Source organism: Hemitrygon akajei, chromosome 15 (assembly GCF_048418815.1).
Source record: "Hemitrygon akajei chromosome 15, sHemAka1.3, whole genome shotgun sequence".
Lineage (NCBI taxonomy): Eukaryota > Metazoa > Chordata > Chondrichthyes > Myliobatiformes > Dasyatidae > Hemitrygon > Hemitrygon akajei.
In genome coordinates this window covers 29,968,603-29,986,467 of record NC_133138.1, presented here as the reverse complement: position 1 = coordinate 29,986,467, position 17,865 = coordinate 29,968,603, and the positions used below count along the sequence as shown (strand labels likewise).

The window sequence follows — 17,865 nt, the reverse complement described above, 5'->3', positions numbered from 1 at the left end:
TGAGAATGCTGTACTTGGACCACAGTTCAGCATTCAACATCACAGTTCCATCCAGACTTAACAAGAAGTTCAGAGATCTTGGTCTTGACTGTGCCTTATGCAGCTGGATCTTCCTTTCAGATCACCTGCAGGTTGTAAGAGTGGGCTCCATCAGCTCTAACCCTCTGACTCTCAATACAGGTGCCCCACAGGGTTGTGTACTGAGTCCCCTTCTCTACTCCATGTATACCTATGTCTGTATCTCAACACACAGCTCCAATCTAATTAAATTTGCCAACAACGCTACAATGATTGGCCTTATCTTGAACAATAACGAGGTGGCCTACAGGGAAGAAGACATCTCTCTGACACAGTGGTGTCAAGAAAAAAACCTCTTCCTCAATGCTTCAAAAACAAAGGAGCTAGTTGTGGATTACAGAAGGAATGGAGATGGGCTGACCCCTATTGACATCAATGGATCTGGGGTTGAGAAGGTAATCAGCTTCAAGTTCCACGGCATCCACATCACCAAGGACCTCACGTGGTCTGTACACACCAGCTGTGTGGTGAAAAAGGTACAACAGCACCTCTTTCACCTCAGACGGTTGAGGAATTTTGGTATGAGCCCCCAAGTCCGAAGAACTTTCTACAGCAGCACAATTGAGAGCATCGTAACTGGCTGCATGACTGGCTGGTATGGAAACTGTACCTCCCTTAATCGCAGGACTCTGCAGAGTGGTGCAGATGGCCCAGCGCATCTGTGGTTGTGAACTTCCCATGATTCAGGACATTGACAAGGACAGATGTGTAAAAAGGGCCCATAGGATCACAGGGGACCCAAGCCATCCCAACCACAATCTATTCCAGCTGCTATCATCCAGGAAGTGGCACCGCAGCATAAAAGCCAGGACCAGCAAGCTCCAGGATAACTACTTCCAACAGACCATCAGACTGAGGAACTCACACTGACTTGAGTGTACTCTATATTGCAGTGACTGTTCTATTTATTATAAATTACTATGATTGCACATTGCACATTTAGATGGAGATGTGATGTCTAGGTTTTTACTCCTCATGTATGAGAAGGATGTAAGAAATAAGTCCATGTAATGCCGAATTTTCGCAAAATTCACAAGAAGTAGAGGCGCTGATGTGCTTTCTTCGTAATTACACTTCAGAGGACAGGCCCTCTGAAATAATAATTAAAGTTGCTGATTCTCAGATCAGGATTGGCTCCTGGAAGTCTGGTTTTCTCCTTCTGAAGTTAATAATCCACTCCTTGGTCTTGCTGACATTGACTAAGAGGTTGTTGTTAAGGCACCACTCAACCAGATTTTCAATCTCCCTCCTATATGCTGATCCATCACCACCTTTGATCTGGTCTACAACAGTGGTGTTGTCAACATTGAAGCTGTGCATAGCCAGACAGTCATAAGTGTAAAGTGAGTCGAGCATGGGGCTAAGTACTCAGCATTGTGGTGCGCCTATGCTGGTGGAGATCATGGAGAAGAGTTTGTTTGCAATCTGATCTGACTGGTGTCTGTATGTGAGGAAATCAATGAACCAATTGAACAAGGAGGCATTGAGGCCAAGTATCAGAAGCTTGTTGATTTCCATTTACAGTTATGATGGTATTAAATGCTGATCTATAGTCAATAAACAGCATTGCGATGCATTCATCATTGGTGTCCAGATGTTTCAGGCTTGAGTCAAGAGCCAATGAAATGGCATTTGCTGTGGGCCTGTTGCTTCAATAGGCACACTGGATTTGATCTAAGTCACTTCTCAGGCTAGAGTTGATATATTTCATCACCAACATCTCAAAACACTTCATAACTGTGGATGTCAGTGTTACTGGATGATAGTTATTAATGCAGGTCACCACATTCTTCTTGGGCACCAGGATAATTGAAGTCCTGCAGACTGCTGAAGCGAGAGTTTAAAGATCTCAGTGAATACCCCAGCCAGTTGGTCAGAACAGGCCTTTAGTACTTACTCAGGCAAGGTGCTTCTAAAGGATTCACCCTCCTGAAGGCTGCTCACACATCAGAACCTGAAATCATAGGATTATCGTGGGCTGTGGAAGTTTGTGATGATTCCTCCATGTTTTGTAGGTCAAAGTGAGCATGGATGGCATTGAGTTCATCTGGAAGTGAAACCCTGCTGTTGCCTATGTCATTTGATGTAACTTTCTAAGAGGTGACAGTATTCAAGTCCAGACACAACTGTGAAACATCCTTCTTTGATTTGAGCTTAGTCTGGAACTAACTTCACATTTAAGATGGCTTAACTATTCTGCTGGTCTAACTATTTGGACCTCTTGCAACTTTCTTGGGAAAATTCTGAATGATTTTATGGGGACTCATTCATGTAAAATGTTTTAACAAAGTCTGTTATCTGATCAGTGTTTCCGATGTAACCAAGAAATTGGTACTTTTTTACATTCTACTTGGTCTTGTTCTAAAATTCAACCTTTTTGGACAAATTTAAGAGTTTTACTGGAACAAATTATTGGAATACAACTTCCACATAATCCAATATTACTTTTACTAGGTGATATTGAAGGGATAAAACCGATATCCAAATTGAATAAATATCAGAAATAATTTATAAAAATTGCATTGGCAGTAGCCAAAAAAGCTATTGCAGTTACTTGGAAATCGGATACATATTTAAGTATAGATTGTTGGAAGAAAGAAATTTATGGCTGTATTCCACTTGAAAAAATTACTTATAATTTAAGAGATAAATATGAAACATTTTTGAAAATTTGGCGCCCTTATTTACAAAAGACAGGATTAAATATATAGGTGCTCCGAAGATGAAACAATTGGTTACTTGGGGAAAGAAATAAATATATATACTAAAGTTATTACGAACTCCATGGAGCATGTGGGGATCTTCCAATATCCAGGTATTCCTTTTTTTTCTTTCTTTCTTCTTTCTTTCAATAGGTATGTTAGGGGGGAGGGGTTAAGGGGAGGGGGGATGGGTAACACATATTTTCTTTTTCACACACTTTTATTCTGTAACTATTTGAAAACACAATAAAAAAAGTTTTTTAAAAAAAACAAAGTCTGTGACAACCACGCTGTACACATTCATATCAACAGATGAGTCCCTGAACACGAGCAGTCCACTGATTCAAACCAGTCCCATAGCTGCTCTCCTGCTTCCCATGACCACCTCTTTGTTGTCGTCATCTGTGAACCTTTGCTCTTTAGCCAAACTGACAGAAAATACAGAAGAACGATTTCTGGGGGAAATTATAATTATCAGTCAATATTTAGCCTAGTGACCGTTATTTGCGGACAGCTGTAACTAAGAGTATAAAATGAGGAACAATTTTCACTGCCCATTTCCTCATTTTGTTCACTGGAAATGTCTGTTGAAATGGCAAAGTAACTGTTCAGATTGCTAAAGATAAACTCAGGGGGATCAGACAGACACAGATTAAGCTGTGGAGATCACTGCAGGATCGAGTGTCTTTGTCAACAGTGGAAACCAAGTGAGAGCAGATCAGCAGGGCCAGGAGAATCACTCCGTTGTTGAGCCAAGTCAATGTGTATACTGAAAGCAGAGCTGGATAGGTAGTTGAGTAGTAAGGGTGTCAACGGTTACGTGGAGAAGGCAGGAGAATAGAGTTGAGAGAGATAATAAATCAGCTGTGATGGAATGGTGGTGCAGACACGATGGATCAAATGTTTTAATTCTGCTCCTATATCTTATTACTTTATGGATAGACAGCAATTTTCACAGCAGTAGTTTTCAGTTGATTAAGTTCTCAGAACAGATGTAAAACTTCAGTTAATCAACACCCTCAACAAGAGCTCAAGGGTATTTCTTCAGTTATTTTAAATGAAGAACTTTGTAGTTTAGCTAACACTGTTTAAAAAGAAAACAATGAATAAACATTGTTAAATAAGCTTTGTTTTACTTGGGTGTAACTAGATATTAGGTAAATGAAAATTATTTGCAAATCAGCTTTAGTTTGAATTGGCATTGCAGCAGCGAACACAAATTATTCTCAAAAGCTGTGAAGGTCTTGAGGCACTGATGCACCATCAATAACTCTCTGAGTCGTGAGGCGAGATATAGGCTTTTATTGGCTGGAAGAAAGAACAAGCAGCAATTGACCACCACGCTGCATCCTGGAGACTGCCAGGGCGGTGTCTCCAATCGCCTTTATACCGGGGTCCGTGGGAGAAGCCATGGTCAGTGGGAGGAGCCACAGGAGCAGTCAGCGGGGGGGGGGCGTGTCCAGACAGGGATATGTAGTTCACCACATTCACCCCCCCCCCCCCCGTTTGTTTTAAAAGAGAGTCCCCATGGGGCAAAGTCTCTTACAAGTATATTTACAGGTTAAGTCTATCAGGTGGTCGAATCTGTTGCTGCGATCTACGTAGCACCGGCTGTGATTGCACAGGTGCTGGTGGTGATTGCACCAGAGACGGTGGTTGTGCTGTTTCCGGCCTGACTGGAGGTGTCAGCCCACTAGGCGTCAGTGATCCCTCATGCGTGTGCGAGGCGCCTGGTATATGCATGTCATGAGGAGTCTGTGTAGGGCTCGGTGTGCGTGGTGTCACCTCGGGTACAGGGTTCATAGTTACCATGGAGTGTTCGGGGTAGTGGTCTGCTGCTCCTGCGGGCACCAGGTTGCGGATGGAGACCGTGTCCTGCTGCCCATCAGGTAAGACCACGTAGGCATACTGGGGGTTCACATGTAGTAGGTGAACCCTCTCAACCAGCGGGGGTATTTATTGCTCCTCGCATGTTTCCGGAGCAGCACTGGCCCTGGGGATGTCAGCCAAGCTGGTAGGGTGGTCCCAGTGGCAGACATCCTGGGAAAAGAAAGTAGGCGCTCATGAGGGGTGGCATTGGTGGACGTACATAACAGGGAGCGGATAGAGTGGAGTGCCTCGGGGAGGACCTCCTGCCATCGAGAGTCCGGCAACCCTTTTGACTTAAGGGCTAAAAGTGTGGCCTTCCACACTGTGGCATTCTATTATCTGTCTATTACCCCGGGGATTATAGCTCGTGGTCCTACTAGTAGCAATGCCCCTAGCCAGCAGGTACTGGTGCAGCTTGTCACTCATAAAGGAGGACCCTCTATCACTGTGGATATAGCAGGGATATCCGAACAGAGTGAAGAGCTGGTGCAGAGCTTTTATGACCGACGTGGTAGTGGTGTCGGGGCAGGGGATGGCAAAGGGGAACCGCGAGTACTCGTCGATAATGTTGAGAAAGTAGACATTACGGTCGGTGGAGGGAAGGGGGCTGTTAAATTCAACACTCAGTCACTCAAAGGGGCAGGTGGCCTTGATAAGTTGCGCCTTTTCAGGACGGTAGAAGTGCGGTTTGCACTCAGCGCAGACTTGGCAGTCCCTGGTCATCGTCGAGTTATTGATGGTGCATCAATTTTATTGGCTGGAAGAAAGAACAAGCAGCAATTGACCACCACACTGCATCCTGGAGACTGAGGCCGGGGCGGTGTCTCCAATCGCCTTTATACCAGGATCCGTGGGAGGAGCCACAGGAGCAGTCAGCAGGGTGGGGCGTGTCCAGACAGGTATACGTAGTTCACCACAGGCACTCTGTGAGATTCGATATGGGAAGCAGTACAACACACTGCAGAAAATTGAATCATTACAAACCAGATGGCTGGAACTTCACCCATGGGTAAAACTAAAAACTCTCACTCAACACTGGACTAACTTTGAATATCATTTATGACATTACAAATCAAATCAAGCTCATTTTTTATTTTCTTCATTCTAAAGTTTGCCAAGTGGTGTTGTATCTGGATACAGTTTAAAACTACTGGGCCACCACAATCAAATAACAAACATTGAACCCAACAAAATTGACCATGTTTCATTCATAATGGCATAGTCTGTCATTTACCATTACCTTACACATTTGATATACTTTCAAAACTTTAACATAATGATGTTCTAAATCTAAAGTCTTCCAAAACATTTTTGAGTTCATTAACTTCCCATTTTTGGATTATCCAATTTGGTATTTCAAATTGTTTTTTCATTGTCTCAAATACACTTAACACGACTGATGCCTGAACCCTGAGCTGAAGAGGAAGAGGAAGCTCGCCTGCTCTGTGGTTTCACAAGAGACACAGTCACTTACAGTGCAGAGCCTGGGGGAACTCAGCTTGTTGTGTGTCTCAGTATTCGGAGATTCTAAGTCAGTCTTTGGGCTCCTTCACCAGTATCTTCCCACAAGGTAGGTGACCTCAATGCAATCTCACTTGAAGGAAAGGATAGGTTCCAATGGGTTAACTCAGTGTTAATTATCTTGTACTGTTTGATACTTCACACTTTCAATCAGTTCTACTGTTGCAGTCTGCCTTACTGCTGATTAAACATGGGCGTTAAAACATTACTTATTTGTTCTTTTTCTTGTTTTTTCTTTCAATTGCAATAAAGGAGGGTTGTCACAGATCAATGACCAGACTCCCATATGAAACACATTTTAGTCTTTCCTTCTTGTTACTTGATCAATAAAATAATTTCAATGTCAAAATGGATTGAATTTTCCTGTTTCCCCACCAACGCTCTGGTTTTCATTCTCCCTCACTGTTCTGCTGCCTCTTCAGTTCATGGCCTGAGCAATGAGGTTAGACTTAGTTGAAACCATTTTGCTGGGAAGGGTGTGGATGAACCTCACAGACAAACTAAATGGGCAGCTTTTTAATGTGCAGTTAAATTCATAGAATGGCAGCAGTAATTCCAGAATTTCTTTTTAGTTATTTATCTATCTATCTATCTATCTATCTATCTATCTATCTATCTATCTATCTACATATCTATCTATCTATCTATCTATCTATTTATTTATTTATTTATTTATTTATTTATTAAATTTTAGAAATTAGGTCAACTAGACAAGGCTGCCCATTATCACCTGCTTTATTTGTATTGGCAATAGAACCATTAGCTGAATTAATTAGAACAGATTCAGATATTGGGGGCTTTAGAGTTAATCAAGAAGAATATAAGATTAATTTATTTGCTGATGATGTTTTGATTTATTTAACAAACCCATTGCAATCCTTGCAAAGATTATCCTTTAGATTGGAAGAATATGGGAAAGTATCAGGTTATAAAGTAAATTGGGATAAAAGTGAAATTTTGCCCCTCACTAAAGGAAATTATAATCAATGTCGATTAGCAACTCAATTTCGATGGTCAATGAATGGGATAAAATATTTAGGTATTAGAGTTGATAACGATGTTAAAAATTTATATAAACAAAACTATTTGCCATTATTAAAAAAAAGAGGATCTTGATAAATGGATGATGTTACCAATAACATTAATAGGTAGAGTTAATGCTGTAAAAATGAATATATTTCTTAGATTGCAATATTTATTTCAAAATTTACCAATACAATTACCTTAGAAGTTTTTTCAAGAACTGAATAAATATGTAAGGAAATTTCTTTGGAAAGGTAAGATGTCAAGAATATCATTGGAAAAATTGACATGTAAATTTGATTTAGGGGGTTTACAACTTCCAAATTTTAAGAATTATTATAAAGCAAATCAACTTAGATTTATTGCGTCTTTTCTTGATGAAGAACAATTGGCATGGATTAAAATAGAATTAGATAAGATAGGAGAAAATATACCAGAGGATTTTATATATAAATGGGAATCCAAATGGATATGGGGAAAAAAAGAATCTCCTATATTAAGACACTTGATTGATTTATGGAATAAGGTAAATATGGACGATGAGATAAAGAAATCTTTATTAGCAAAAAGAACTTTAATTCAAAATAGGCTTATTCCTTTTACAATGGATAATAAACATTCCAGAATTTCTTCAGTCAGAGGTTGTGCAAGTGTGGAACAAGCTCCAAGCGAAAATGGTAGTCAACAACAAGGAAGACCATCAAAGCTTGCAGTGGGATATAAACTAAATGGAAATACGTGCTGAAAAATAGCAGATGGGATATAATGCAGACTAGTGTGAGGTGGTGAATTTTGGGAGGACAAACCAAGGTAGGAGTTACCCAGTGACTGATAGGGCACTGAGGAAGGATACAGTAGAGCAAAGGGATCTGGAAATGCAGGGCAATATTTCATTTCAAGTAGTGTCAGTAATAGAAAGGGTCTTAAAAAGAGCTTTTGGTACATTAGCCTTTATAGATCAGAGTATTTTGTCGAGAAATTGGGATGTTTGCTGAAACTGTTTGAGACAAAAATGAGGGCATATTTGGAGTACTGGGAGCAGTTTCTGTCACCTGCATACAGGAAAGTTATCAATAAGATGGAAAAAATGCAGGAAAAAAATACAATGATGTTGCTGGTCTTGAGGACCTAATATAAGGGAAGTTTGAATAGTTCAGGCTTTTTTCCCTGGAGTGTGGGAGAATGAGGGGTGATTTGATAGAGTTAGAAGAATTATGAGGGATATAGGTAGGATAAATGCAAGCAAACTCTTTCTATTGAGGTTTAGTGGGATGAGTATTAGAGGTCATGGGTTAAAACGAAAGGTGAAATATTCAAGGGAAATCTGATGGGGAACTTCATTCAGAGGATCATGAGTGTGAAATGAGCTGTTAGCAAAGGTTGTAGATGTAGGTTTGATTACATAATTTAAGAGAGGTTTGGATAAATACATAGTTGGGAGGGGTATGGAAGGGTATGATCCAGGTGCAGGTCAATGGGAATAGGCAGAATTAGAGTTCCTACAGATGAGATGGCCTGAAAGTCTTGTTTCTCTGCTATAGTGTTCTGTGACTTTATGACTCTATGTGAAATCAATTACAGCATTTAAGACTGAGTTCATGGATGTGAGAAGTATGGAGGGCTATTGCCTGAGTCCAGATAGATGGCAGTGAGCAGAAGACCAGGCTGGCTCAGACAAGATGGGCCAAAGGGCCTGTTTCTGTGTTGTAGTATCTGTAACTGTTACAGCAGTGACAATATACCAGTGGCAGAGCCCACAAAAGGGAATTGTTTACTCATGTAATTGTGTTGGATCGATTCTAAAGTGCTCCATGGTCAAGGTTTTCATTTCTTTTTTTTTCATTTTTCTATCTTTTTTATTGATTTTCAAATAAAGAATATACAAATACAAATCAAAAGAGGAGTTTAACAAGTAGATAATATAAAAGACATATAAAAGGCAATATTAAAGACAAAAAGCATATAATATCAAACTCAAATAGGTAATATATTATGCTGTTATATATAAAATGTTCAGAGAGAAATTACAACTCCTCACAGCAATCGTAAAAAAAAATTAGAAATTTTATTGATAGAGAAAAAAAACACTAACTAAACTAAAACAAAAAGGAGAGAAAGAAAAAAAAAGATTGGGTAGTCCAATGAGGATAAGCTTAAAAAAGAAAGAGAGAGAGAAAAATACACATCCTTCCAGTCATCTCCGAACCTTCATGGACAAGGATATTCTCCAAAGAGAATAAAGAAAAATAAATAAATAAAGATAAATCAAATCATGTGAAAATATTGAATAAAAGGTCGCCAGACTCGTTCAAAATCAAAAGATGTATCAAATGTCTGGCTTCTAATTCTCTCCAAGCTTAAACATGACATGATGGAGGAGAGCCAATAGAAAACAATGGACGAGTTAGATTCTTTCCAGTGTAGCAAGATAGTTCTCCTAGCCAGTAAAGTTGAAAAAGCTATCACATGTTGGGCGGAGGCAGACACTTTGCTTGCTTCCTCTGGGAACCTTAGGTCCTTCCTTAGAAGGTTGGCGTCATTCAATGATTGTAGTGAGATGCTGAAGATGTTCTATAGGTCAGTTGTGGAGAGCGCCGTCTTCTTTGTGGTGGCGTGTTGGGGAGGCAGCATTAAGAAGAGGGACGCCTCACGTCTTAATAAGCTGGTAAGGAAGGCGGGCTCTGTCATGGTCAAAGTACTGGAGAGTATAACATCGGTAGCAGAGCGAAGGGCGCTGAGTAGGCTACGGTCAATTATGGAAAACCCTGAACATCCTCTACATAGCACCATCCAGAGACAGAGAAGCAGTTTCAGCAACAGGTTGCTATCGATGCAATGCTCCTCAGACAGGATGAAGAGATCAATACTCCCCAATGCCATTCGGCTTTACAATTCAACCGCCAGGAGTAAGATATGTTAAAGTGCCGGGGTTAGGACTCAATGTATTTAAGTAAACTACTTAAGAACTTTTTAAAAGCTATTATTAATGCTTTTTGAGAGAGTGATTTTAGATGCATATCATATTTTTACTGAGTTAAGTATTGTATGTAATTAGTTTTGCTACAATAAGTGTATGGGACATTGGAAAAAATGCTGAATTTCCCCATGGGGTTGAATAAAGTATCTATCTATCTATCTATCTATCTATCTAAATCCCAAAAATTGCTGTAAGTGGATTAGGTTGAACATCCATATCTATAACTTTAGATAATATTCCCAACACATCCCTCCAAAAATTATTTAAACTTACACATGACCGAAACATATGGGTTAGAGTAGCCACTTCTGCATTACATCTATCACAAATAGGGCATATATTAGGAAAAATATGCACCAATTTATCTTTGGAAATATGGGTCCTATGTACTATCTTAAACTGAATTAAAATATGGCGTGCACAGATAGATGAATTATTAACTAAATAATAAATTTTACTCCATTGGTTATCTGAGAGTGAATGTTGAAGTTCTACTTCCCAGGAGCGTTGAACCCTATCATTAGGCGATGTGCGAGCATTCATTAACTGTTTATAAATGATAGCTATTAATCATTTTTGAAAATGTTTAAACTGAAAAATAACATAAGCCAAATTTGAAGAACAGATCAAGGGGTAATTTGGTAAAAAAAATCACGTAAGAAATTCCTAACCTGTAAATACCTGAAAAAATGTGTATTGGAGATATCATATTTATCCATTAACTGTGAAAAATACATTAAACAGTCTTGTAAAAACAAATCTAAAAAAGTTTTATTCCTTTAATTTTCCATGTTAGAAAAGCCTTATCCAAAGTTGATGGTTTAAAAAAAAAATTAGAATAAATATTACTAGAAAGTAAAAAAAATATTTAATTAAAATAATCTACGAAATTGAAACCAAATTTTTAAAGTATGTTTAACAATAGGGTTAAGAGCTTGTTTACCTATTCTGGAGAACAAAAAGGGAAGAGGAGCTCCTAATAAAGAAGCTAACGAAAACCCCACTACTGAATTTTCCTCCAGCTGTAACCATGAAGGGTGATCTTGATCATCTATATCATAAATCCAAAAAGTAATATAGTGAATATTAATTGTCCAATAATAAAACCTAAAGTTTGTTAAAGCCAGTCCTCCATCTTTTTTTGATTGTTGCAATAAAAGTTTATTCACTCTAGAGCTTTTATTATTCCAAACATAAGACAAAATCAGAGAGTCTATTTTATCAAAAAATGTTTTTGGAACAAAAGAGGGAACTGCTTGAAATATATATAAAAATTTCGGTAGAATAACCATTTTTATAGCATTTATTTGACCTATCAATGACATCGACATAGGTGACCATTTGGAAAACGCCTGTTGAGTATATTCAACTAAACGGAAGAAATTATACCCATATAGGTCTTTAAAATTTTTTGTAATTTTGATACCAAGGTAAGTAAAATGGTGTTTCACAATATTAAAAGGTATTTAGTCATAATAATCAAAATAATTATTAATAGGAAATAATTCACTTGTATGTAAATTAAGTTTATATCCAGAAAAAGTACCAAATTCCATAAATATAGATAACATAGAAGGAATAGATTTCTTAGGATATGAAATGTAAACTAATAAATCATCTGCGTATAACAAAACTTTATGTAATTTATTCCCTCTCCTAATACCCTGCACAGAATTAGAATCCCTAAGAGCAATAGCAAGTGGTTCTAAAGCCAAATTAAATAATAAAGGGCTAAGGGGAACAGCCCTGACGGGTACCTCTATATAATCTAAAGTAAGGAGACTTTTGGTTATTAGTGAGAACCGCAGCTACCGGGGCATGATAAATCAATTTAATCCAGGAGATAAATCCTGGACCAAAATTGAACCTCTTCAAAACCTGAAAACCTGAAATAGATAAGGCCACTCCACCCTATCAAAGGCTTTCTCTGCGCCCTAAGATACAATACATTCAGATTGTTTGGTTGAGGGGGAATAAATGATATTTAATAACCTTCGAATATTAAAATGTGAGTACCTATTTTTAATAAATCCTGTTTGATCGTTTGAGATAACATTAGGCAAGATACTCTCAAGCCTATTTGCTAGAATCTTAGAGAGGATTTAAAAATCTACATTCAGTAAAGAAATAGGTCTATAGGATACACATTCCAGTGGGTCTTTCCCTTTTTTTGGAATCAATGAAATTAGTGCTTCATAAAAAGTTTTAGGAAGGTTCCTAGAAGATGTAGAATCAGTGAACGTTTGATGAAGATGTGGTATAAGCGTTTCGTGAAAGGTCTTATAAAATTTTACCGTATAACCATCAGGTCCCGGAGCTTTACCTAATTGCACAGAGGATATAGCCTTGGCTATCTCCTCTTGTTTAATAGGTGCATCTAACATATCAGCATCTTGAATCGAAATTTGAAGTATGTTTAACCTTTGCAAAAATCTATTCATGATGATATTACTATCAGAGAATTCAGATTTATAAAGATTAGAATAAAAGTCCATAAATATCTTATTAATTTCATAAGGATCTAAAGTTTCTGTTCTATCTGGTCGGCGAATTTTTAAAATCTGTCGTCTGACTATCCCAGCCTTTAACTGACCCGCTAAAAGTTTAGCAGATTTTCCCCCCAAGTATATAAAATAAACTTTTAGATTTAAAAATTTGCTGTTCAATGGGAAATGTCAGAAGTAAATTATACTGTGACTGAAGTTCGACCCTTTTATATAGGTCTTCAGTAGGTTTAACTGAATACACTTTATCTATCTGTTTAATTTTATTAATAAGCACTGACAATTCCGCTTTAGTTTTCTTTCTCAAAGCTGCTGAATATGAGATTATCTGTCCCCTAAGAAAAGATTTCAAGCTGTCCCATATAACCAGATTTGACATTCCTTCGGTTGTATTAAATTCAAAAAATATAGAAATTTGCTCCTTAATAAAATTAACAAAAGCTGGATCCTGTAACAAAACGGGGTTCAATCTCCACTGAGATTTGCAAAAAATCTATCTGGGAGCTTAAGCGTTAACTTTAAAGGCGCGTGATCTGAAAGCGCAATGATGTCATACGCACATTCAACAACGGAGTTTAACAGATGTATATCTAAAAAAAAGTAATCAATTCGGGAGTATTTGTGATAGACGTGTGAAAAAAAGGAGAAATCTTTATCATTGGGGTGTTTATATCTCCAAATATCAACAAGGCCATATTCTAATAAAAAAGGGTTAATACAAGCTGCCGCTTTATTAGGAAGCGACGGATTGGTTGATGACCTGTCAATCGCCGGATTTAAGCAACAGTTAAAGTCACCACCCATGATCAGTTTATATTCCTTGAGATTCGGTAACTCTGAAAAAAGTTTCTTTAAAAAATCAGAATTATCTACATTAGGTGCGTATACACAGACCAGAGCTACCTTTTGCTCGCATAATAAACCAGTAACAATTAAATATCTTCCAATCTAATCAGTAGTAGTATTAAGGTGTACAAAAGGGTTTGGGGACTAAGAAATATAGAAACGCCTCTTGTTTTACTATCCGACGGTGAGTGAAGAAGAGTTCCTTTCCAAAAGCGAAAAAATCTATCCCCATCCTGTTTTCGTATATGATTTTCTTGCGCAGAAAATATCAGCATTAAGTGTTTTTAATTTCTTAAAAATCTTTTTACGCTTAATGGAATGATTGACACCGTTCCAATTCCAAGATATTATATTAATTTTATTAACATCCATGTTTCAAATTGAGTTTAATATATAAAAGTAATGTTACGCAAGTACAGATTAAACCAAAAATCGCGCGGGTACAACCAGAAGGAGTGACGCATTTACGAAAGAGAAATCCATCAAAAGAACTGCCCAATCAAGAAAAAAACCTACTCTAATAGACCCCTCCCCTTCCCCCCGCCCAATAGATAGAAAGGAAGGAACCAATAGGCTGGTCCCATGCTAACTAATCACCTTTGACCCTGTTCTCCAACTTGCAGCTCCATTTATAACAAAAAGCAAAAATCCCACGGAAAATAGCCATAATAAAAGGCACAAACAGAATTCAACTACTATAATGTTGTGTCTAACATTAATAAAAACATTATCAACAACAGCCATCTTAGAATCAGCTAAAGTAGCTTAAATACATATTCAAAAGAAAGAATAAATCTGAGCAAATAATGTTACAAAAAATATTCTTTCTCTCGAAAAAGAAAATGAATATATGTATATAACAGACCTAAAACTATAAGTATTGAAACAAATAAAAAAAATAAAAAGATTAATACACAACAGGTCCTACACGGACCACTAAAGTACAGTACTATAAAGGTTCCCTACAAAACAGTTATATATGTATTAATTATTAATAAGGTAAAAAAAAATTGAATCGACCACGTCCCATACCAGAGAGTGAAAAGGTATAACATGCACTTAACTCAAAAGCTCCATAAACAATTCATACAGTAGATACTTCAAAATTGGCTATTGAATAATCGATGTAACTTTAATATTTTATTCAGTAGGCTTAACTTTAAAGTTTTTAATATACTCCCATCCCTTGTGAGGAGAGTAGATTCTCAATGGTTGAGATTTTTCAGGAAAAATTATCAGCTTTGCTGGAAAGCGAAGGGAGGGATTTAAACCTAATTTATACATTTCACTCATAACGTCTCGATATTTCTTTCTTTCGGCAAAGATTTCGGGGGGATAATCTTCAACTATACGAATGTGTGTTGAATTAAAGAGTAATTTCCGTTTCTTTCTGGTTTCTCGAAGAATAGCTTCTTTAGTCGTGTAATAATGCAAAGAAAGTACCACTGCTCGAGGACGTAATTCGGCTGAACGGCGAGAGAATGGAATCTGTCGATTAAGGGGCTAGTTTCGAGGGTCTCATTGAAAAGTGAAAACAGCATATCTGAACAGAATTTTAACAGATCGCCAGCTTCAGTATTTTCAGGCAGTCCCAGAATACGCAGATTCCTCTGACGCCCTCTACTATCTAAATCAACTATTCTGTTCTTCGTTTTAGATAGTTCCGAGGTAATTTCATTGATTTTCTTTTCCATCAAAGATATCTTCATTCCTTGATCTTTAATAGTTTGCTTGAATAGATCATGCTCGCTCTCGATTCGGGTTGTAGTCTGCTGAAGTGTTTGAAGTTGAGAATCCAAGTTTTTCCAGCGAGTCTCGAATCATAGAAATAGCTTTTTCGAGCTTCCCGTTTGAACCGGCCAGCTTATCAATTTTAATATTAAACGATCCGAATTCCGACTTCATGTCTTGTATTGAAGAAAATATTCCCGCTAGTGTAACAGGTTCCTCCGTTTTCTTAGTTTGTTCCGTTTGCTCCATTTCGGGGAAAGTCTTGCCGCTTCTTAATTCAATACCAGAACGACTTTTTTCGGCCATTGTACTTAAGTCGTAAAATCCTTCGGTAGAAATAATAAATCCTTCAGTAGAAGTAGTAAGTCATTAGAACTAAAAGGGATCTGTTAGTGGGATATTAAATCTATTAAAAGAGAGAGAGCCGCTAGAAACGCGACCTACTCCACAAGCTGCAAAGATGAAGAATCCCGTCAAGGTTTTCAAAGCATTCTACCTAACAAAGTATCTGTCAGCGACCAAAGTAATAGAGTTTTCTTTTTGTGGTATATAAGTCACCCAAACCAATCGAACTGAACACTAGGGTTCTGTAAGAGGTACCATTAGAGATTGTGGAGGCATTAGCAATGATTTTTCAAAAATCTTTGGAATCCGGCATGATGCCCGAGGACTGGAAAATTGCAAATGTCACTCCACTCTTTAAGAAAGGAGGAAGGCAGCAGAAAGGAAATTATAGACCAGTCAGCCAGACCTCAGTAGTTGGGAAGATGTTGGAGTGAATTGCAGAGGATAAGGTTATGGAATACTTGATGACACAGGACGAGATAGGTCTAAGTCGGCATGGTTTTCTGAAGGAAAAATCTTGCCTGATTAACCTGTTGGAATTTATGAGGCAATTATAAGTAGGATAGATAAAGAGATGCAGTGTATGTTGTATATATGGAGTACTTGATGACACAGGACAAGATAGGACTAAGTCGGCATGGTTTTCAGAAGGACTTAGATATATTAGGAAAATAAGTAAGAAAGTAGAAAATGAAATACACTGCTGGAAGTGCATGGTTATGTATCTTTGAGAAGATTACAAGTAGGATAGACAAAGGGGATGCAGTGGATGTTGTATATTTGGACTTTCAGAAGGCCTTTGACAAGGTGCCATGCATGAGGCTGTTTACCAAGCTAAAAGCCCATGGTGTTACAGGAAAGCTACTGGCATGGTGAAAGCACTGACTGATTGGTGGGAGGCAGTGGTTAGGAATAAAAGGATCCTTATCTGGTTGGCTGCCAGTGACAAGTGGTTTTCTGCAGAGGTGTGTGTTGGGATCACTTCCTTTAATGATTTAGATGATGGAACAGATGGCTTTGATGCCAAGTTTGCAGATGATACAATAGATTGGAGGGGCAAGTAGTGTTGAGGAAGCAGGTAGGATGCAGAAGGACTTAGACAGATTAGAAGAATGGGCAAGAAAGTGGCAAATAAAATACAATCTTAGAAAATGCATGGTCATACACTTTTCTAACCGTCAGGGAAAATCCAAAAATCTGAGATGCAAACGGGTGTGGGATTCCTTGTGCAGAACACCCTAAATGATAACTTGCAGGTTGAGACGGTGGTGAAGAAGGCAAAAACAATGTTAATATTAATTTCAAGAAGTCTTGGATATGAGAGCAGGGATGTGATGCTGAGGCTTCATAAGGCACTGGTGAGGCCCCACCTTGAGTATTGTGAACAGTTTTGGGCTTGTCAGGGTGCAGAGGAGGTTCACAAGGATGATTCCAGGAATGAAGGGGTTATCATACGAGGATGGCTCTGAGTCTGTACTCAGTGGAATACAGAAGGATGGAGGGAATCTCATTGAAAACTTTCAGATGTTGAAATGCTTAGACAGAGTAGATGTGAAAAGGATGTTTCCTTGGTGGGGGAGTATAGCACAAGAGGCACAGCCTCAGGATAGAGGGGTGTCCATTTAAAAAGGAGATGTGCAGAAATGTTTTTAGCCAGAGGGTGGTGAATTTGTGGAATTCGTTACCACAGGCAGCTGTGGAAGCCAGGTCATTGATTGTATTTGAGACAGAGATTGATAGGGTCTTGTTTGGACATGGCATCAAAGGTTATGAGGAGAAGAATGGGAAACAGGGTTGACGAGGGTATAAAAATTTTCAGCCATGATTGAATGGCAGTGCAGACTTGATGGGCCAAATGGCTAAATTCAGCTCCTATGTTGGATGGTCTTAGGTCTAAATGCCAACCCCATCAATGATGACCAAAAACACACAGTAGCTTCTCACAGAACACAGGACTGGAATCTGGCATTGTCTTCTACTGCTGTAACCCATCCACATCAAAGTTTGACATGTTGTGCATTCAGACATGCTCTTCTGCACAACACTTGTATCACGTGGTTATTTGATTTACTGTCGCCTTCCTGTCAGCTTAAACCCTTCTAGCCATTGTCCACTGTCTTCTCTCATTAATGAGGGCTTTTCATCCACTGAACTGCTGCTCATTGATGTTTTAAATTGTGGTTTGCACAATTCTCTGCAAACTCTCAACACTGCTGTGTGTGAAAATCGCAGGAGATCAGCAGTTCCTGAGGTTCTCAAACCACCACGC

At 38.3% G+C, this 17,865-nt stretch overlaps 1 protein-coding gene across 5 annotated transcripts in view; it reads left to right on the top strand.

Annotated features, from left to right (window-relative positions):
* Positions 1–6,106: 6,106 nt before the first annotated feature.
* The window catches only part of LOC140739245 (uncharacterized), a 107,925-nt gene continuing 96,166 nt past the window's right edge, over positions 6,107–17,865 (top strand). For 3 of the 5 annotated variants that reach the window (XM_073067371.1, XM_073067373.1, XM_073067368.1), the window contains exons 1-2: positions 6,107–6,219; positions 14,925–15,188. The gene's annotated coding sequence lies outside the window, so the exon portion shown is untranslated. The remainder of the gene's footprint in view (positions 6,220–14,924; positions 15,189–17,865) is intronic. The other 2 variants (XM_073067372.1, XM_073067370.1) reach the window with 2 other exon arrangements.